Source organism: Schistocerca piceifrons, chromosome 3 (assembly GCF_021461385.2).
Source record: "Schistocerca piceifrons isolate TAMUIC-IGC-003096 chromosome 3, iqSchPice1.1, whole genome shotgun sequence".
NCBI classification, from domain to species: domain Eukaryota; kingdom Metazoa; phylum Arthropoda; class Insecta; order Orthoptera; family Acrididae; genus Schistocerca; species Schistocerca piceifrons.
In genome coordinates this window covers 395,256,280-395,279,758 of record NC_060140.1, presented here as the reverse complement: position 1 = coordinate 395,279,758, position 23,479 = coordinate 395,256,280, and the positions used below count along the sequence as shown (strand labels likewise).

The 23,479-nt window shown below is 42.1% G+C and overlaps 1 non-coding gene across 1 annotated transcript; it reads right to left on the bottom strand.

The window, feature by feature from the left end:
- Nucleotides 1-22,883: 22,883 nt before the first annotated feature.
- On the bottom strand, nt 22,884-22,958 carry Trnat-ugu. Its single transcript has one exon. It is a non-coding gene; the product is annotated as a tRNA-Thr (tRNA).
- Between the last annotated feature and the right edge of the window lie 521 nt (nt 22,959-23,479).

Genomic DNA, 23,479 nt, shown 5'->3' with positions numbered 1-23,479 from the left:
TATTGTGTTCCTGCAATATAACAAAATATTCAAGACTTCTTGTTTACAAAAACTTACAGATTACACATATTTTAATTACTCGATCCATTTTTCGTTATTCACTACAACATACAGGTGTGTCTCAGTTACATGGAACACATTGAGCTTGAGTTTCACTAACGACAACATGGCGGACACACGTATTTTCATCTGACGTCACGTCAGTTACCGGAGAACAAGATGGTACAATAATGGCATACTTCTACAGCCTTTGATGTATATTATTGCAAAGATTGTTTTTCTTAGCCAAGATCTTCAAAGAAATTAGCTTTTACGATCATAGTGGCAATGTAAACCGAAAGTTACTTCATGTGATTTTGTGGAGGGGAGTACTGGGTAATGCTGACACCTTAAGAGACTTTTCGTTTTGTTTTGGAAATTGTTACTTCTGTGAAAAAATTCATCTCAACCTGTGTGACCCAGGGATATTTGACACATAGCTGCACCAGGAAAATTTAAAAATATTGGATACCTTCGGAACTGTATAAACACTTTCTTAAGTGTGCAACGTGTCAGTATTACTCCAAGTACCTGGCTAATACAGACAGCCTTACAGGGTAATATCAACAGTATGAAATACAGTCAGAATAAAATTTCTGTTTTAAGAAAGTAACACATTTTATTATCTTAACATACAAGCTGATTATAACTAAAGTTCCAGTTTCAAAACGCTGTAAAAAAGAGCCGCTGCTAAGAATGACTTCATATTTTAACGGAATATTATCGAAGAAGGGGGGAAACATTACGGAAAAAGTTAACGTACATTTCACCACTAGATGACACTGTAGACTTCAGACCATGCAAAATAAAAGACGCGACGTATGCCGCTGTTCCTCATTTTGCCAGAGGGAAATTAAAATCCGATGTCATTGTTGCTTTTTATGCGATTTTTGATTTCAGGACAGTTAGAAACCGATTTTTCCTTCCAATGTGGTACGACCTTGCCGTCGTGGATGGGGTTACGGGAGTAACAGTGCCACAAGTGTTGATTGCTAAAGTTGTTGCACAGGGCACACAACGGTTGGTTTAATGTGCAGCTCACGCCACAGCCGCCGTATTGCTATTCATCTGTGATTTGTAGCCGAACCAATTTACGTTATGATGCTTACAGCGCCATATAGGGGGAAAATTTTCGTTAAATCTTTTTGTTTCCAGAACGCTTCCCCATTCCGCTCAAATTTGACGTCATTCTGTGCAGTGATTCTTTCTATTTTTTACGTCGTTTTAAAACTGGAACTCCAGTTATAATCACCATGCATGTTAAAATACGTATGCAGAATGTTTTTCGAAAATGCCATCGAAGTTGGAAAAGCATAAATTAACGTCAGCTTCAACTAAACCTAAAGGTCCGTTGATACTTGTTGTTTTAGGTTTCCTTAAACTTATTTTACGATTTGTCTTTTCAGAAACAGAAACCCAGTCTGATCCAACCATTTTGGTAATTTTATTGGAATTGTGCTTAAGGACTAGTTTTTCGGCGAAGCCATAGGAAATTCGCAACAAAAGGAGGGAATCAGAATAGAATAATTGTCCCAATATAGTCACATGGTTGGCTAATTGTTGTTGTTGTTCAGGAGTAAAAACATATCTCCAAGGATGGTATGTTCAGCTTCTTTGACATACTGTTCATTGATCTTCCTGACTTCACTAAACTAAATATCATTTTTTAGGATTTCTTCAGTCGATTTTGCCCTCTCGGATTTTAGTTACTACAACCATAAAAGTAATGTAACACTTGCTTCCATTTAAGATTAGATCAAATATAACACAAAAATTCCATAAAAATTAATTTTTTGAGCCACTATAAGACTGTCATTTACAAGAACTCACTTGTCGCACTGAACTTCTGGCATCGTCCGCTATTCTGCAGCGCTGTCTCCCACTGATTATATCGCTTCTTAGCTGAGAAAACGCCGGTGTAGGTATTGCACAGCATGACGATATCCCCTCCCCCTGTATCCCCTGCTAACTAAGCTAACCATGATAACATACATACTTCCTCTGTTGATACAGTATTGCAGAAGTTGGATGAAATTTTATAAGTAAATTTGGCTTCTTGGCTCTGTTTGGTCATTCAAGATACAAGCAGGTTTATTGTGAAGCTACCTGTATAAGTTATTTCTATTTCTTCCAATCAATTCATCCTTACTTTTTTCTCAGCAAAATATAGTATTTCTAAGTTGACTTGAATGCTATTGTTTGTATCGCTATGTTCGACCAAGTGAGCATCAAAAGTTGATTAAGTTTTTTGTCTGTGTCGATCCAGGTGTTATCTGTATTTAATACCAAAGCTCCTACTAGCTTGTCCAATATAAAATTTAGGACACACGGAGCAATTCAGTTTCCAAATATCAGCTGTGTTGTGTGGTTCACTTTTAAGGGTTAAATTATGAATTAGTTTATCTTTCATTTTATTATTTTTGGAGAAACTAGTCTGGATACTTTTAGCATAGAACAAGTTTACAGTCTGATATGGGTGTGAATGAATGGCATGTTGGGGAGGGAGGGAGGGAGTAACTGTACTGAAGTGTGGTTTGTTGTATACATGTAATTATTTTTGTTGTTGTACCTGTCTTTAATGTTATTGTGAAATGTACCGATGGTGGTAGGTAAGTGACGATTATTTTGGGATATCATTTTAATTGTGTTAAGTTCTTGATTATCTTTAGCACCCAATCGAATTTTTTCCAGTCTATTGAGCAGTGCCCTGTAGTACGACATTTTATGTTGTTCGGGATGACAAGAAATGCTGATGATTGCGATATCAGTTGTACTGGGTTTTTGTATGTTGGAAATTTATGTTTGACGTTATATTTGATAATATTTAAATCAAGGAAGTTTATGGTAGTAACAGTTTCATGTTCTTTTGCGAATTTTATATTATGGATCAGATTTTTAAGTGTTTTCGCAAAATAGTCTATTTCTGCTTCTGTTACATCAACCAAGGTGAATGTATTAACCATATATAGTTTACAATACTTAATTTTTTAGTTATTAGTAGGTTAGCTTTGACAAAAGTTGTTTCTATATTACTTGTTTAGATATTGGCCAGCAAACTAGCTAGGCAGCTGTCCTTTCCTAGCCCATTTTCTTGTATATAGAATTTCTCATGAAAGTTGAGATTGTTTTGTGATAGTACCAATGTTAGTGATTCCACAGATTCATAGATTTCTGGCAACCTGAGCTTTCTATTTTATGCATGGTGTTTTTAATTAATGATATTGTGTTTTTCACCAGTATATTTGGGGACAATTTAACTATATCGAAAGAACTGCTTCGAACCGTATTCAGATGGAAATATCCTTAACGCTTTCAGTGAGCTCACTCCTACTATTATCTTCAAATTTATAAGACTTAGTGAGAATCTCATTAAGGTTTTTATTAATTTTGTAAAAATAACTCTTCTGTGAGCCGAAAATCCGGTGTATCTGGATGTTTGCTTTTTGAATTTTTGGCTGTGATCGCGTTTTTCATTTCAGAATAATAGAAAGTCACATTTTTTCAACACTTCTTTTGGGTTTTGTATGTAATTTAATGGAGGTATTAATTTTTCTATTGTTATTTTTGAAAAGTCTAGTGTATTGTTTAGGTAACCATCATCATACATTATTACTGCAACACGAAGATGTAATGCACGACGAAAAAGGATTTCCTCGAATAAGAAAAATGTAAAGACCTTGTATACAACGTGAAAGCTTATGTGAATGGGAAAATCATGAATATTATCACAAATTTTAGGAGAGAAGTAATGTGAAATCATTGGTGCCGTACGACGACGGGCTCGTTTTTTTTCCTTCAGTGGTATTAGTGACGGTAATATCAGATGCAGTTGTTAAAGATTTTCACAGTTTGCACTTAGTGGAAGCTGTAGGTTAAGCTAAAAAGGTCCCTAGTTTGTTGATAATGTGTGGAGAGCGCCTTTGCGTTGCTTGAGGAGATGCTGTACAGTCACAAGTGTTGTGAACTGCGTGACAGTATCCAGACCTTACGGAAATGAAAGGAAGGGTGAGCGTGGAACGTGATGCTAGGAGGTAGTTGATCAGTTGGGAGGACCCGTCTGACCCATGAATCACCAGCAATTCCTCTTGGTGGACTATATAGTGACAAAGATACCTTCCACTACGAGGATTCGAAGCAAATACCTCTGGATTGAATACACCTGCAATATCATATGCTAATGTCTTCTGCTAAAAAAGAAAAAATTACCATCGTTTCTTGTTAATGCACTTAATCCAACAAAAATAAATTACAGTACTAGCTAGAAAAATTTTACACAAAACAGTAACAATAGTAATACGAATAATAATAACCCTGCTGTCACATTTTAGTGTATTTGATGTGCAAGATTTTTTAAAGGTCTATAATATCATCTTTACAATAAGAATTTTACATATTCTCGGGCGAATATTGTTAATATTGTCCGGTAAACATCTGTTTTTAGTATGTGCGTTTTCCTGGTGGTGGGAAACATAGCCCATCAGCACGATATTGCGGGAATGTTGTGCAGGAAATTACTAAACCGTGACAAGTAACGACGTGACATTAAATCTTAAAACGCATCACGTGAAAGTAATACAATAATACGTGTAGCTTAGACGTGAAGAGCAGTCAACGCAATATAATTATGGCACCAGCACTAGTCCAAAGTACGTGTCACACTGGTATCGACGTTTACTTTAACGGAATGCGTAGAACGATTTTGACAGGAAAATCCAACGCACTGTGTCACGGTTTTCTTTGTCGTTATTTTGACGCGCACACGTGTTTCGCAGAATAAGTCCGACGATAAGACTCTGAAATACTCACCTGTCAGTATGACATGGTGTAAACCATTCTTCATTACTGGTATTTAATCACTAGCTGTTTCTCATTGGTTACTGGAAGAGGAAGAAATGGGCGGGTATCTCAACACGTAACAACTAACGTCACCTTTGATAAAATTCGTGGCTTATCAGAAGTAAATATGGATTTCGTAAGGTGGACAGACTTCTACAGTGTTAAGATAAGCGACGTTCTAATTATTGCCAGTATTAGTGCGAGCTCACGGTTAGAATGCATGATGTCATCGCAGAGATATATCTGAAACATTTCGCTTCCTTTAAAAACTCTCCGTTGGGAATAAGCGAGCTGTAAGGTGGCAATTATTTTGTTAGTTTGACAAACGCGAACGTTGCTGCCACACTAGTTCTGTCCAAAACAGTCATGTAAAAGTCAGAGACGTCATCCGCCCACAGAAGTGCATGTTTTAGGGTACAATCGCAGTTGGTGCTGCGAGACAGAGAAGGCAGCTGGGATAGTCGATGTGGTCGCAAGATGTCGAGGCATCAGTTAAAAGACGAACAGCGATAACTGTCCTTTCGGAGATTGGAGACATGTCAGGCTTACGGGTGGCAAAATGGTTCATCCTTCTATTGTTCGCAAACTGTGGCAAGGAACTTTCAGATACGCATTTAAAGTATGATGTAGCAGGATACAGTGTGCAGAAAGCCTTATGAATGTACATCTGCACTATGTGATCAAAAGTATCCGAACACCTAGCTGAAAATGACTTAAAAGTTCGTGGCGCCCTCCATCGGTAATGCTGGAATTCAATACGGTGTTGGCCCACCCTTAGCTTTGATGATAGCTTCCACTCTTGCAGGCATACGTTCAGTCAGGTGCAGGAATGTTTCTTGGGGAATGGCAGCCCATTCTTCACGGAGTGCTGCACTGAGGAGAGGTATCGATGTCGGTCGGTGAGGCCTGGCAACAAGTCGGCGTTCCAAAACATGCCAAAGGTGTTCTCTAGGATTCAGGTCAGGATTCTGTGCAGGCCAGTCCATTACAGCGACGTTATTGTCCTGTAATTACACCGCCACAAGCCGTGCATTATGAACAAGTGCTCGATCGTGTTGAAAGATGCAGTCGCCATCCCCGAATTACTTTTCAACAGTTGGGCGCAAGAAGGTGCTTAAAATACCAGTGTAGGCCTGTGCTTTGATAGTGCCACGCAAAACAACAAGGGGTGCAAGTCCCCTCCACGAAAAGCACGACCACACCATAACACCACCGCCTCTGAATTTTACTGTTGGCACTACGTTGCTGGCAGAGGACGTTCACCGGGCATTCGTCATACCCACACCCTGACATCGGATCACCGCATTGTGTACCGTGCTTCGTCACTCCACACAACGTTTTTCCACTGTTCAATCGTCCAATGTTTACGCTCCTTACATCAAGCTAGGTGTCGTTTGGCATTTATCGGCGTGATGTGTGGCTTTTCAGCAGCCGCTCGACCATGAAATCCTAGTTTTCTCACCTCCCGCCTAACTGTCATAGTACTTGCAGTGGATCCTTATGCACTTTGGGATAATTGTGTGATGGTTTGTATAGATGTGTGCCTATTACATATTACGACCCTCTTCAACTGTCGACGGTCTTTGTCAGTCAACAGACGAGGTCGGCCTGTATACTTTTGTGCTGTACGTGTCCATTCACGTTTCCACTTCACTATCACATCGGAATCAGTGGACCTAGGGATGTTTAGGAGTGCGGAAATCTCGCGTATAGATGTATGACACAAGTGACCTCACCACGTTCGAAGTCCGTGAGTTCCGCGGAGCGCCCTATTCTGTTCTCTCACGATGTCTAATGACTGCTGAGGTCGCTGATATGGTGTATTTGGCAGTAGGTGGCAGCAAAATGCACCTAACATGTAAAACGTATGTTTCTGAGGGTGTTCGGATAGTTTTATTCACATAGTGTACATCTATATCGATACTCCGTAATCTACCTTGCGGAGTGTGGTGGATGGTCCTTTGCGTACCACCGTCATTTCTCCTGTTCCAGACGAGAATGATTCGCGGAAAGAAGATTGCCGATAAGCCTCCAGGTCTCAAATCTCTCTCTAATCTTATCTTCATGGTCTCTTCGCGAGACATGCTTGGGATACATGGTGGTTCAGCTGGAGCTATCTATGGGTTTTGTGCAGCTCGCAACGCCTTCAAATACCACACACAAGATTTTCATATTCTCTCGTTAGCTATATGCAACCTTTGATACCTACAGAAAAAATCAACAGGATTTCTTTGTGGGAAATTCAATGTAGTTAAATTTTGTATTGGGATATTTTTCCGCTAGAGACCATAGTTTTCGAATTATTTAAGAAAAACGCACAAAAGTGGTCTTCAAATGCGTTTTTCTTTACTAACTGCAAAACCGTGTCCTCCAGCGAAAACGAACCCCAGTACAAACTTTAACTATATTAAACTTCCTACACAAAAAGTCCCATTCATTTTTGATGTAAAAGTAATAGTTTTCGGCAGTCAGAGAGAGAATATGAATATCTTGCTCTGGTATTTGAAGGCGTTGCGGGTTGCATAAAACCCATAGGTATGGGCTGCTGAGTCATCCGGTATTTGTTGACTCTTGTAGGAACGTACGCTCTCGTAATGTTAACGGTTAAACCACGCGTGATGGAGAAAGCCTCATTTGTAGCGTCAGCTACTGTAGTCGCTTGATTATTTCCGTGGTGCTTTTGAGAATACTAAATGAAGCTGTAACGAAACGTGCTCTTTCCTTCGGATCTTCTCTGTATCGTCTATCAATCCTATCTGCCATGCATCCGATACTGTCAAGAAATATTCAAGTATTAGTCAAAGAGTTTTGAAAGTTACCTCCTTTGTTGATGGACTACATTTGCTGATGATTCTTCTAACGAATCTCGGTCTGGCATCTGCTTTTCCTACGAATAATTTTATGTGGTCGTTCCACTTTAAATCGTTCAGTGCACATACTGTTTCCAGTGATGACAGTCGTGCAATCATCCAATAGCAGAAAAGTTTCGAATAAGGCGTTGTAACCCTTGGTATTAGTCTTTCCCTAACTGTCGCTTCCATCCCTACTCTCACAAAACCAATTTCTTACTCCAGAGAAATTTTCATGTCACCATGACTGTGACGGCGTCGGACTTCTCGTCGTACAACAGGTGTTTCTGTCGAAACCTGCTGTACGAATATACAGGCACAGGTGGGACCATTAGAGACGAATAACGGAAGAATTGTAACACAATTTAGAGATTTTCTTCAACAGAAATGAAATCTGAGACAACTTTTCCGTTGTGGAAGCCACTAATCCACAACGCTTAATTATCAGTGTGAACAGTACTGTTATACACGGGAATATAACAGAATTAAAGTAGTATTAAAGAGATAGAGAAGTTCAGTTTCTACAGGAGGTAGCATATTAAAATGGAAACACAAGGTGGTAGCAGACAAAGTAACACCCATGCTTTCACAGGAGAAAAAAAAAGAAAGGAGATGTTTCGAATTTGAAATGCACTCGGGGGAAACTAAGCGGAGAGAGCATGGGAGTCGTTGCTCAGCTATGAGAGTACTCGAGATTCGTTGCAAGGTGCGGCATTGACCGCAGCACTTACCAACCTAGCAACAAAGAGGTCGGCAGCTCGTAACCACGACACCAGGCGAGCGTGGCCTCAAATATGGCGTCCATCCATACCATGTTCTCATTATACGACGGAATTAATAGCAGGGCTGGATTCCGCTAATTTAGTAATAGAGATCAGAGCACGCAGTTACCTAGCATGGCGGCAGACTGCTGCGCCCATATTCACGTTAAAACAAAGAATGAAGAAGCCACGATAAACCAACGAGAAACGAATGAGACAAGACTGAGCAACGAATTAGAAGAATGAGGTGGAGAACGGTGTCCCTCGCTCTTTGATAACTGTTTATCGTACCACCTCGGTTAAAAATAAAACTGTAAGGAAGCTGCACTGATCTACCTCTGTTACGACTTTTTGGTAAGGGCGAGGACACGTTCAGCTCTAGGGTTGTCATCTCTACATGACGCCAACACGAAGTCACGTAAATGAACGCCTCCTTCCGCGACCGCATGAACCATGAACAAAACTTGAACGGAAACAGGTTTTCCTAAGGGCCAACATTATTGTGGCAGCAGGGGAACTGAGCTGTGAGCGGTCTCGCTTTCTCAATTTTGAATTTGTGTTATACAGCGTAATGTATTTAACGGTTCAACGCTGAAGAGAGCCACAATGAAATTTCACAATTAAAAAGAAAATTAACACTCCTCAGATATCCCAAAATAATATTGAAACACAAGAGCAACAAATTACTTGAATAACTCTGCAAGTTTTTGAATCAATAAAATTGCCCAACGGTAGTCAGCAAAAATTATAGTTGGCAAACCTCTTTCAAATACAAGGAAAATCCAATCACACAAGGAGCGTAGCGCTGAACACAAGGAGTAGCAATAAAGGTAATTACTCTCACGTGGAACTTATTTCAAAAATTGTGCACGCATTGTGGCCACTAAAGCAAATTCTACAACGCACCATCTGATCATACACGCCAGATTACAAAACACCTGGAGGTACCTCAGCTGAACAAGAAATTTTAAACCTCCTCTTTTTTTTTTTGTCATCAGTCTACTGACTGGTTTGATGCGGCCCGCCACGACGAAATCCTTTCCTGGGCTAACCTCTTCATCTCAGACTAGCACTTGCAACCTACGTCCTCAATTATTTGCTTGACGTATTCCAATCTCTGTCTTCCTCTACAGTTTTTGCCCTCTACAGCTCCATCTAGTACCATGGAAGTCATTCCCTCATGTCTTAGCAGATGTCCTATCATCCTGTCCCTTCTCTTTATCAGTGTTTTCCACATATTCCTTTCCTCTCCTATTCTGCGTAGAACCTCGTCATTACTTACCTTATCAGTCCACCTAATTTTCAACATTCGTCTATAGCACCACATCTCAAATGCTTCGATTCTCTTCTGTTCCGGTTTTCCCACAGTCCATGTTTCACTACCATACAGTGCTGTACTCCAGACGTACATCCTCAGAAATTTCTTCCTCAAATTAAGACCGGTATTTGATATTAGTAGACTTCTCTTGGCCAGAAATACCTTTTTTGCCATAGCGAGTCTGCTTTTGATGTCCTCCTTGCTCCGTCCGTCATTGGTTATTTTACTGCCTAGGTAGCAGAATTCCTTAACTTCATTGACTTCGTGACCATCAATCCTGATGTTAAGTTTCTCGCTGTTCTCATTTCTACTACTTCTCATTACCTTCGTCTTTCTCCGCTTTACTCTCAAACCATACTGTGTACTCATTAGACTGTTCATTCCGTTCAGCAGATCATTTAATTCTTCTTCACTTTCACTCAGGATAGCAGTGTCATCAGCGAATCGTATCATTGATATCCTTTCACCTTGTATTTTAATTCCACTCCTGGACCTTTCTTTTATTTCCATCATTGCTTCCTCGAGGTACAGATTGAAGAGTAGGGGCGAAAGGCTACAGCCTTGTCTTACACCTTTCTTAATACGAGCACTTCGTTCTTGATCGTCCACTCTTATTATTCCCTCTTGGTTGTTGTACATATTGTATATGACCCGTCTCTCCCTATAGCTTACACCTACTTTTTTCAGAACCCCGAACAGCTTGCACCATTTTATATTGTTGAACGCTTTTTCCAGGTCGACAAATCCTATGAAAGTGTCTTGATTTTTCTTTAGCCTTGCTTCCATTATTAGCCGTAACGTCAGAATTGCTTCTCTCGTCCCTTTACTTTTCCTAAAGCCAAACTGATCGTCACCTAGCGCATTCTCAATTTTCTTTTCCATTCTTCTGTATATTATTCTTGTAAGCAGCTTCGATGCATGAGCTGTTAAGCTGATTGTGCGATAATTCTCGCACTTGTCAGCTCTTGCCGTCTTCGGAATTGTGTGGATGATGCTTTTCCGAAAGTCTGATGGTGTGTCGCCAGACTCATATTCTACACGCCAACGTGAATAGTCGTTTTGTTGCCACTTCCCCCAATGATTTTAGAAATTCTGATGGAATGTTATCTATCCCTTCTGCCTTATTTGACCGTAAGTCCTCCAAAGCTCTTCTAAATTCCGATTCTAATACTGGATCCCCTATCTCTTCTAAAACGACTCCTGTTTCTTCTTCTATCACATCAGACAAATCTTCACCCTCATTGAGGCTTTCAATGTATTCTTTCCACCTATCTACTCTCTCCTCTGCATTTAACAGTGGAATTCCCGTTGCACTCTTAATGTTACCACCGTTACTTTTAATGCCACCAAAGGTTGTTTTGACTCTCCTGTATGCTGAGTCTGTCCTTCCGACAATCATATTTTTTTCGATGTCTTCACATTTTTCCTGCAGCCATTTCGTCTTAGCTTCCCTGCACTTCCTATTTATTTCACTCCTCAGCGACTTGTATTTCTGTATTCCTGATTTCCCCGGAACATGTTTGTACTTCCTCCTTTCATCAATCAACTGAAGTATTTCTTCTGTTACCCATGGTTTCTTCGCAGCTACCTTCTTTGTACCTACGTTTTCCTTCCCAACTTCTGTGATGGCCCTTTTTAGAGGTGTCCATTGCTCTTCAACTGTACTGCCTACTGCGCTATTCCTTATTGCTGTATCTATAGCGTTAGATAACTTCAAACGTATCTCGTCATTCCTTAGTACTTCCGTATCCCACTTCTTTGTTTACTGATTCTTCCTGACTAATGTCTTGAACTTCAGCCTACTCTTCATCACTACTGTATTGTGATCTGAGTCTATATCTGCTCCTGGGTACGCCTTACAATCCAGTATCTGATTTCGGAATCTCTGTCTGACCATGATGTAATCTAATTGAAATCTTCCCGCATCTCCCGGCCTTTTCCAGGTATACCTCCTCCTCTTGTGATTCTTGAACAGGGTATTCCCTATTACTACCTGAAACTTGTTACAGAACTCAATTAGCGTTTCTCCTCTTTCATTCCTTGTCCCAAGCCCATTCTCCTGTAACCTTTTCTTCTACTCCTTCCCGTACAACTGCATTCCAGTCACCCATGACTATTAGATTTTCGTACCCCTTTACATACTGCATTACCGTTTCAATATCCTCATACACTTTCTCTATCTGTTCATCTTCAGCTTGCGACGTCGGCATGTATACCTGAACTATCGTTGTCGGTGTTGGTCTGCTGTCGATTATGATTAGAACAACCCGGTCACTGAACTGTTCACGGTAAGACACCCTTTGCCCTACCTTCCTATTCATAACGAATCCTACACCTGTTATACCATTTTCTGCTGCTGTCGATATTACCCGATACTCATCTGACCAGAAATCCTTGTCTTCCTTCCACTTCACTGACCCCTACTATATCTAGATTGAGCCTTTGCATTTCCCTTTTCAGATTTTCTAGTTTCCCTACCACGTTCAAGCTTCTGACATTCCACGCCCCGACTCGTAGAACTTTATCCTTTCGTTGATTATTCAATCTTTTTCTCATGGCAACCTCCCATTTGGCAGTCCTCTGCCGGAGATCCGAATGGGGGACTATTCCGGAATCTTTTGCCAATGGAGAGATCATCATGACACTTCATCAAATACAGGCCACATGTCCTGTGGATACACGTTACGTGTCTTTAATGCAGTGGTTTCCATTGCCTTCTGCATCCTCATGTCGTTGATCATCGCTGATTCTTCCGCCTTTAGGGGCAATTTCCCACCCCTAGGACAAGAGAGTGCCCTGAACCTCTATCCGCTCCTCCGCCCTCTTTGACAAGGCCGTTAGCAGAATGAGGCTGACTTCTTATGCCGGAAGTCTTCGGCCGCCAATGCTGATTATTTATCAAAATTTAGGCAATGGCGGGGATCGAACCCGGGACCGAAGGCGTTTTGATTATGAATCAAAGACGCTACCCCTTTTTTTTTTTATTGTATTTTACTAAAACATACATTTCAAGTATTCAACAGTACAATTAATGATTAAACCATTTGCAACATTAAAAAAAAGAACCAGTTTTAAACTATTTATATGCTAAATATGTCTAATACAGTAATAATGGTAAAACAAACTTTAAAAGTGGTTACAGTATAAACTTTGCTCAAGATAACTGAGATTATTCTAGGTGCAAATTATTGTCACCCAATCAGTGGGTTTGTCTACAAAGTTGAATTCACTGTTTAATTTGTAAACTGTCCATTGAATAAAAAATAATAGCATATTTAATACCAGTTTTCTTGACTATGAACCAGTTTAAATACAATCCAATTAAACACATTCAAAAAAAAAAGTTCCGGAAGCAAGGTTAAAGTAAATAATAATAAGGAACCAAGTGACTTTTATTTTTCTTCTGTTCGTTCTCGTTCAAGGTTGTAGTGGTTTCACATATTTAACCAACACCCATTCTTTCAAAAATGATCTTCAGCATGTTGCCATAGTGCTTCTTGTGGTTGCGATACGTGCTGATTTTTGCATATTCACACTTCATGTAAACGCGGAATTCTATCTCGTTGTCCGACCCAAGTGTGTGGATGACATAACTAACATATTTTCCCAGTAACCAGCTAATGGCGTTGGTTTTTAATTTCGGAAAGTATGTCATGTCCGGTCTCAGGAGGAGCGACGGCGTTATATATTGCGTAGAGGATCTGGTGAGAAAGGCGATTTGTTGCCTGATCCAATTCCAGTTATGCACATTGCCACCACAGGTGAATCTGTGGCTGAGTGTATCCACCAGATTGCATTTTCCACAAAGGTGTGTCTGGTTTAAACCGATCCCATATAGTCTCTCGTTGGTGCTGATGACATTATTAACTGTTTTGTACCATGCGGAAATAGCGTCTGTAGATAGCCCGGCATAGTTGATGTTCCGCCATACAGCTTTCCAGTCACAATTTGGGAATTTCGTTTCAATTTTGTTTCTACCCTCATTTAACTTCCTTTCAAGTATGATGTCGCGCGCTGTGATACGTGTGTTGCTTCTGATTTCGTCACTAAGATAACTTGCTTCGAGGAAAAAGTTCCTCACATACTGCAGACGGGCATTAATCCTTCGCACATCAATCGGTGCTTGCAGGCTATGGGGTGTCACAGCCTCAAGGAGCTTTGCGGTTATACATTGTGGAAGTTCTCTGAGTATATGGAAAGTCCGTTTGAGAAACAGAGCAGACGCTTTATTGCCAATATGCACCAAACCGAGGCCCCCGTTTCTGACATCCAGTATAACCGTAGTCGCACCAACCCTGAATATGTCTCCTCTCCATAAATAATTGGTAACAGTGGACATGATCCCTTTCGCTACTAGTTTAGGGATTGGAAATACCTGCGCAGTGAAATACGCTTTAGACAAAACGCAGGAGTTGATGAATCTGACTTTTTGCACCAGGTCCATAGTTCGATGGATGTTCTCCATTACAGCACCATGAACTTTCCTCCTAGTTTCCGTCCAGTTAAAAGCAGCCATCCGCATCGGACATGCCATTAAGGTGATTCCCAAAGTTTTATGTTTGTTGTCTTGTTTTGCCCATGCCAGTCGAAGGTGATCTAGGCCCCGTAGATTCAATATTTGACTTTTGTTTTCATTTACTGTCGCTCCCGACGCTAGACAATATCTTTGGATTTCTCTTTCCAGTGTAACTGTCTCCTCCTTATTCCTTATTACAACGCCCACGTCATCAGCATAAGCTCGTATGACAGTTTTCTCACCACTCAATGTTATGCCTGTTAATCTTTCGTGGACAGTGCGGAGGAAGGGCTCTAAAGATACTGAAAATAAAAACATTGATAAGGGACTGCCCTGTGGAACCCCTCGCCTTATCTGTATGGGTTTAGATGTTTGGCCATTGATTGCTATTTTCGCATTTACACCTGTTGCAATATTCCTTAGCATGTTCACAATCTGGGGGTGGAAAGCCATTCTTGACAGCGTCGCAAAGAGGTATCTATGACTAACGCGGTCAAAAGCTTTGTTGAAATCTATGAAGATTAAAGCACATTTTATACTTGTCACTGAGGTAATTGCAATGACGTCTCTGTATGCAGACAGACTGTCGAATATCGTTCTGGTCGGAGAGCAAGATTGGTGATAACTCAATATTTTGTTGGAAAAGGCAGAGAGTCTTTTGTTGATAATACGCGAAATTATTTTGTAATCAGAATTTAGTAGCGAAAGAGGCCGAAAATTGTTTAAGTTGGTTTTGCCTTTACTCTTAGGAATCAGTACTATTTTACTTTCCTTAAACTCTGCAGGGACCGGTTTTCCGTTCAGGACCTCATTTGCCATGGAAGTGATCTTGTCCCCAATTATAGACCAGTAGCGGGCATAAAATTCCACAGGGAGGCCATCAAGTCCCGGAGATTTGTTGAGAGGTGAGTTACGCACTGCCTCATGCGCTTCATCTTTAGTAATAGGTGACAGGATGTCAGCGTTGTCTGTTCCCGACAATTGTGGACCTAAAATAGTGAGAAAGTCCTCGAGAGCTGCATCTTCCACTGTGGTAGGGGCATATAAGGTTTCATAGTACCTGTGGACTTCGTCCAGTATTTGTTTCTGGCATGTGAGCCTCGTACCAGTATGCGTCTGGACTTCATCAATTAAAGTTTGACGTCTGTTTTTAGCATGCCGCACCAAGTGATACAGAGAAGCTGTTTCATCTGCTACGACTGATGTGGCTTTCGATTTAATTTTGAGTCCCTCCATCTGTTGCCGTTTAATGCTTAATAACTTGGCTTTTATTTTTTTGATATCATTTAGACGAATTACGTCATCATGGGCCTGTTGATATAAGTCTCTTAAAACTTTATAATAAAACTCCATTGTATTCCTCAACTCCCTGTGCCTGGCTGCACTATACTGCATGACAACTTTCCGCAGCCTTGGTTTAGCCCTCCTTGTCCACCAGTCTATGACTGTTGGGTGCTTGTCTACTGTGCGGAGGCACATAGTCCACGCAAACCTTATTTCCTGTTCCAGTTCTTCGTCAGTTAAAACAGAGATATTTAAGTTCCATTGGCCTCTGAATCGACGGGTTGGTTGTACACTTAGATTAAAGCAAGTTAAAAGTGTACTGTGATCGCTAAAATACACTGGAATAGTCTCAACGTTTAATAAATAATTTTGCAAATTTGGTGACACGTAAATTCTATCTAGTCTGCTGCAGGAGTGGCTGGTTATATACGTGAACCCGACTGACGTCGGGTGCTGAAGTTCCCACACATCCTTAAGGTGTAGATCACTTACTAATTTTTTTAACTGTGGCGAGTAGTTGAAGCTGGGTTGTTGATCTTTCTGGTTTAAAACACAGTTAAAATCTCCACCTAGTATAAGAGAACACGGATTTTTCCTCAATAAATAAATCAGTTCATCTTGAAAAAACTTCACACGATCCAATTTGTGGGAAGTTCCTGATGGGGCGTAAAGGTTAATCACTGTCACATCGAAAAGTTTTATGCCTATGGCTCTTCCTGATTCTAGTCGTTCGATTTCAGTCACCGGAATGCCTTCCCTTATAAGAATGGCTGTACCGATATTGGCTTCCGTAGAAACATTAACAATTTCAAAAAAGCCTGGGATCCGAAATTCCGTTATCGCAACTTCTTGTAGCAACGCGATATCTGTTCCGGATTGGTACAAGAATTCCTTTAGTGCTGCCAATTTCAAGGGTGACTGTATTTTATTAATGTTAATAGTAGTAATGCTATAAGCTTGCAGCACAGACATACCGGAAGAAGCTATTTGGGATGAGGTTCGGTATGATTATAGCAGCAAACGTGCTTCCCTACAAGGCACGATCTTTACAAGCTGTGTGCCCATTACATGTACTAACTGCCTAGAAAATTTGCACTGCTTTTAAACAAATAGCTTGAGAAGAAAAGTATCCTGAAATCCTGACAATGCATTGCTATAAGTCACTGTGGCCATTCTCTTTCTCCTCGTCAGTGTTGGACCTGATGACTTCATATTTGATATTCTTTTTCTTCATGTCTTTCTTCTCTGGTGTGACTTTCGCTTGATGACGCGCGACAGCAAGGCCCGGTGTCTGTCGCAGCCGCCGGCGGTGGCTAAATGGGGCAACGGCCGTGGCTTGCGAGTCGTCAATGTTTGGTTCCGGCGTGGTGTCGGTTGTGTTGTTTTGCTGGCGAGGCGGTGATGCTTGTGTATTTCCTCCTTCGGCGCGGCGTTGCGCTTCGGAGTCAGCAGGTTCTTTACCTGGTACTTCCTCGTACGGTTCGCACTGTATGGGTTGTGCACTTGATGCGGTTATTTCAGCCGTGACCTCAGGCTCAGGGTCACATTTCCGTGAAAAATCACTACCCGCTGCGTCACTATCTGTTCGTGGCGGTGTAAGTCCTTGTGCGGAAGTGGGAGCCACATCGACCTTCATTCCATCTCCTTTTTCCACTTCCAACAGATTTTCAGGACTGGGCTTCGGCCTCCTGGCAACGGGTGTTTCACAGGAAGAGTCCTCATCAACATTTCTTTCAGTGTCCTCTAGAGGACGCTTTTTTGTGGGAATCTCGCTGTCACGGGACGGAATTTCAGCAGTTAATGCAGGTTTTAAAGACGGAAAGTCATTAACATTAAGTGCAACATTTTCAGAGGTAGTAACAGGATCCACGACCGCCGCTGGCTCTGTTGTATTACTGGCTGGCAACAAATCGTTGAGTGTCAATTTCCGGCGTTGCGTAAGGTTATTTGTTAGCACAAATACACGGCGAGGGCAGTCCTGACGGAGGTGACCAGACTCGTTACATACATGACATGTAGGGGTTTGCCCTGAGTAAATAACATGCGCCTTGTGCCCGTCAACAAAGATGTGGGAGGGAATGTTTGCCTTCACTTCCATCTCCACGGAGCGAATGCCGTTAAAGCACTGCAGCTTGAAATGCGAAGCCCACCTTTCGTTGACTATTTGCCTGACAACCCCATACTTTGAAAGGACATCTTTAATTTTCGAATTGTCTACTTCTATGGGAATATTCAAAACCCTAACATTCCTAATTACAGACTCGGAATTCCGGAGTTTGACAGTACTTTTAGTACCATCACGGTGTATAAATTCCGTTTCATAACCAAATTTTGCCAGAAAGCGGTCTACACTCGTGGAATCGTTAAACTTTACAAAAATGCAGTATTCATCAGAGTCCAGCTGCATGGTATGAACAGATTCAGAATGAAGGCCAATTACCTCGGTAATCCAGTCGTGTATTTCAAGTGCAGAGGGCTGTACTCGACGGGTGTACTTGTCGAAGGTGAAAATCACGGTGTTTTTTCTCACGGAGTTTGCCATGGTGTTCTGCAGCGAAGAAATCTCGGACAACGCCGAAATCCCAACGGCACTTCGTAGAAAGATGACACGAAAGAAGACCAAATGCTCAATTGATAACGCTTAATTCACGTGCAAAACGTCAATAAACGAGCACAAAACACGAAAACACTGACGTAAACACTGAACGTTCACGGAGCAAACTTGAGGAGCGTGCGACCGCTGCGGCAGCTAATGCCAGACTGTTAGACCACGGGTGAAACCTCCTTACGTGGCTTATAGTCATTGAAACACATTAAAGAAAGGAAATAATCTTGCGACGCAGCTAATTGAGAAGGAACTTGATCAAGACAAGCGGACTATGAAACAATATGAACAATGTACTACAGTCATATTGCCATTATGTGTGCACACATGCCCAGATACAAGCACAAACATGTGTAGTGCGCCATACTGCGCTGATTAAGCAATATATCTTGAGCAAGGCAACTAATTTCATAACCAATCTGTGTAACACACAGTAATTAGAGATCAACCTAGTAACGGTAAGAAACGTTGCACCTAGAAATCACTGCGCTCTCTCCAGTAGAACACTCTACTGATTTCACCAGGGAGAGACCCAATCACCACTCGTCTGATTACACACTCAAACAGGCTGAGTCGCTGTCTTCAATGTCGTCTAGCAGGAAAAGGCCGGACAGACAGCCCTAAGCCAAACAGCGCCCGCATCAACGCGGTTTTGAATAGTTTCTGTTCAGTGAAGCCTTATGAAGGCACAACTATCGTGAAATTTGTTATAAAAACTTATAAATATTCTAATATCACTATCTTATAGTCCTATCCGTCCACAAAGCAATGATAGTTTCAGAGTTTTTCATAATTAATTTACTGGGAGATAATCAAATATAATGTTTATATTCAGGAGTCGGACAACAATATGGAAGTACTGCAGTAAATGCATGCCTGAACATAAATGCAGAAGATAGCGATGCCTGCAGGTTGTGTAGTTGTATTTGACCCAAACAGCAGGTGTAAAATTTTCCCAATACGCTGCAAGTATTAGCCGTAGTCAGAAAAGTTTTTTAAGTTTTTTTTTTTTTTTTTTTTTTTTTTTTTAAATTTGTAGCAAGATCTTATGGGTTCAAATGGCTCTGAGCACTATGGGACTTAACTCCTGAGGTCATCAGTCCCCTAGAACTTAGAACTACTTAAACCTAACTAACCTAAGGACATCACACACATCCATGCCCGAGGCAGGATTCGAACCTGCGACCTTAGCAGTCCCGCGGTTTCGGACTGCAGCGCCTAGAACCGCACGGCCACCGCGGCCGGCGATCTTATGGGACCAAACTGCTGAGGTCATCGGTCCCTAAGCTTAGACACTATTTAGTCTAACTTAAACTAACTTACACTAAGGACAGAACGCACACACACACACACACACACACACACACACACACATGCCAGAGGGAGGACTCGAACCTCCGACGGAGGAAGCCGCGCGGACCATGACAAGGGAACCCAGACCACGCGGCTGCCCGCGCGGTTCAGAAAAGCTTCCTGAGAGCATTATGTCGCAGCTAAGTGAATACACTGGAAAATTTTTCTTGCTCCTATTATGGAAGCTTCCGAAACCAAAGCAGCCGAAGTATTTGGCGTTTCAAGAGGCACGGTATCGAAAATTTATACCGTGTACATGGAAAGTGTAAAAACAACAACCGCTTAGTCACATTGCGGACGAAACTATGTTGAATAGGATTGTAACAAAGAACAAGAGGATGACAGCTGCAAAAGTCGCTACAGAACTAATTGCCGCTCCCGCGGACCCTGTCAGCACTAAAACAACATGAAGGGAGCTCCATAAATTTGGAATTGCAGGGCGAGTCGGAATTGAAAATCCACTCATCAGTGGTGCCAATGCCCGTAACAGGAAAATATGGTGTCGAAGCCATACAACTTGGTCTGTGGAGAATTAGGAAAAAGTCATTTGGTCGTATGAGTCAAGTTCCACACTGTTCCCAACTTCTAGTCGTTTTTCCACCTGAAGAGCGAAAAATTCTCAAATAGGGGAGATATTCGGTGTCCTTGCTGGCCAAGGTAGCGTTTGCAAGCACGAAGACAAGCAATAGATACTCTCGCCGCGTGCGCGCAAGCATTATCTTGCTGAAATGTAGGCCCAGGATGGCTTGCCATGAAGGGCAACAAAACGAGGGTAGGATATCGTCGACTTACCGCTGTACTGAAAGGGTGCCGCGAATGACATCCGAAGGGGCCCTTCTGTGAAAAGAAATGGCTCCCCAGAGAATCACTCCTGGTTGTCGGGCCGTATGACGGGCAAAAGTCAGGTCCGTATCCCTCCGCTCTCCAGGGCGTCTCCAGACACGTCTTCGCTGGTAATCGGGGCCCAGTTCGAAACGGCATTCATCACTGATCACAATTTCCCTCCAGTCAATGAGATTCCAGGTCGAAGACCTGTCTGGAGACGCTCCGGACAGCTGTGAGATATCTAGGCGCTGCAGTCATGGACTGTGCGGCTGATCCCGGCGGAGGTTCGAGTCCTCCCTCGGGCATGGGTGTGTGTGTTTGTCCTTAGGATACTTACGATACTTTAGGGTAAGTAGTGTGTAAGCTTAAGGACTGATGACCATAGCAGTTAAGTACCATAAGATTTCACACACAACTGTGGGATACCAACCTGACTGTCGCCCGGCACACAGCTCGACAACCAAATGTGATGGTCTGCTGTGCTATTCCATTTCATTTCATAACAGGACTTCTTTGGTTGCTGTTCTCGGAACCCTAACAACACAGCGATACCTCGCCGATATTTTACGGCTTGTTTTGTTGCCCTTCATGGCAAGCCATTCTGGGGTTACATTTCAGCAGGATAATACCCGGTAGCACACGATGAGAGTTCCTACTCCTTGTTTCCGTGCTTGTCAAACCCTACATTGGCCAGCAAGGTCGCCGGATCTCTTCCCAATTGAGAGGGTTTTACTCTTGAGACGTAAACTCGGCTAGAAGCTGGAAACATTGTGAAACAAGACTCATCCCACCAAATGACTTTTTCCCGTTGCTCCATAATCCAGGTTTTATGACTTCGGCACCGCAATTTCTGTTAAGGGCATTTGCATCACCAGAAAAGTGTCGCCAGCCATATCCTGGAGAACTGAAACGCAAAATTCGTGTATGTTTTATGATCGTCGGAACAAAATTGCTGCAGTAATTGCAACTTGTAAGGCTTCATATGCGAGCGTCGTTTCAGAACACGACCCACCGTTGTTTAAGAAAATTGAAGTTCCTGGCCTGCCCATCTTGTGGACTTCCGAGGGACTTGTGTAAACGTATCTCGAATACGCAGGACATTTTCATCAGTCGTGCGTGGACGATCAATGCTCTTCCCCGTGTATATGCAAGAATTTTGTATGCCAGTCATAAGTTTGCTTGTTCAGAGGCAAATTATTGCTGAATCGACGTCGAAATGCCCGTTGCATTTGAATAATGGACTGGCTTCGAGTAAATTCTAACATACAAAATGATTTCTCTTGTGGTGTAGTCGCCATGCTATTACAAATAAACGGTAGCATAGCTGCGTCAAAACTTTGAACCTTCCTCCATGCAATGAAATTCGAAATTTGTTTCTATCTTTTATACTCGTAGTTTGTGTGTAATAAACAACTGAAATCTGTTCTTTCTTTTTGAATTACCCGATATATGACTTTAAGCAAAAATTGAATATACAACAACGTATAGTTTTGTTTTCTTCGTTACAGTCGTTTTTAACAGAAGTCAGGAAAGTTCTATTTATGGCTTATCGACTTTTGATAAGGATGCTACCACGGAATGTTCAAATGGTTCCAAGGGCTCTGAGCACTATGGGACTTAACATCTGAGGTTATCAGTCCCCTAGAACTTAGAACTACTTAAACCTAACTAACCTATGGACATCACACACATCCATGCCCGAGGCAGGACTGGAACCTGCGACCGTAGCAGTCACGCGGTTCCTGACTGAAGCGCCTGGAAGCGCTCGGCCACCGCGTCTGGCACCACGGAATGTGAATCGTCCAAAACCTTGTAATCCTACCCGTTCGCAGATGCGAAATATTGTCACTGAAGCCACTGTCCTCACGGATCCAGCAGCTGGCGAGGTCCTCCCATGCTCCGTATACCAATGATCCAAACAGTTTTAGCCATTCATTTCAAGGTTTCGTTTGCAACAGCAATAAACAAGCTTCCCGGTCAGAGAGGGGTGTAGGGGAAGAAATGATAATTAAATCGACACCCTATTGTAAACAGGAGTTGATAAACGTCATTTGGGACACGTTGAAAATGTGTGCCCCGACCAGGACTCGAACCCGGGATCTCCTGCTTACATGGCAGTCGCTCTATCTGTCTGAGCCACCGAGGGCACCTGCAGGGACTTATCGCTTGCATGCTCCCCGTGAGATCCACATTCCCAACATGTCCACACCACTACATTCGTAGTGCGCCTAATAGATGTTTGCCCATCACACTCACTACTCGTGGCAGATTAATCTACCAAGTCCAGTACGAGTTGGGGCATAGCGTGTGCGTTTGCACAAGAAGGTCAATGGCCGGGTAGCCATCTTTTAACTATATATGAAGGTCGTATCTGTTCCCGAAAGAACAGATACCATTGATGACCGTGGAACTTCTCTAGAATGAAATGATAATTAAATCTACACCCTAGCTGCAAACAGGCGTTGACATACGTCATTGGGGACATGTTGAAAATGTGTGCCCCGACCGGGACTCGAACCCGGGATCTCCTGCTTACATGGCAGACGCTCTATCCGTCTGAGCCACCGAGGGCACAGAGGAGATCCTGGGTTCGAGTCCCGGTCGGGGCACACATTTTCAACATGTCCCCAATGACGTATATCAACTCCTGTTTGCATCTAGGGTGTCGATTTAATTATCATTTCATTCTAGAGAAGCTGCATGGTCATCAATGGTATCGGTTCTTTCGAGAACAGATACGACCTTCATATATGTAGAGGAAGAGATGGACAGAGAGAGGCGGGAGGAAGAGTTGACAGAGATAGGGGGAAGGAGGAGAGGGACAAAGAGGGAAAGAGGAGATGGATGGACAAGCGTGGCAGAAGGAGATTAGGATGTGTATCCAGTTCCCGTACATATTTAGCGATTACGAAGCATTGCTGGGTCCGCTCGTACTGAATAATCTCACAAAAAGTGAAATAATATCAAATACTGTCCTGCAAAACAAAACAAGAACGATAAGACAGTGTCGAAGAAGCTATTGAATTTTAAGATCTATGTGAAAATTTAAACTGCTAATGAAATGTAGGTATCTAGTGACATAAACTGTTGCAT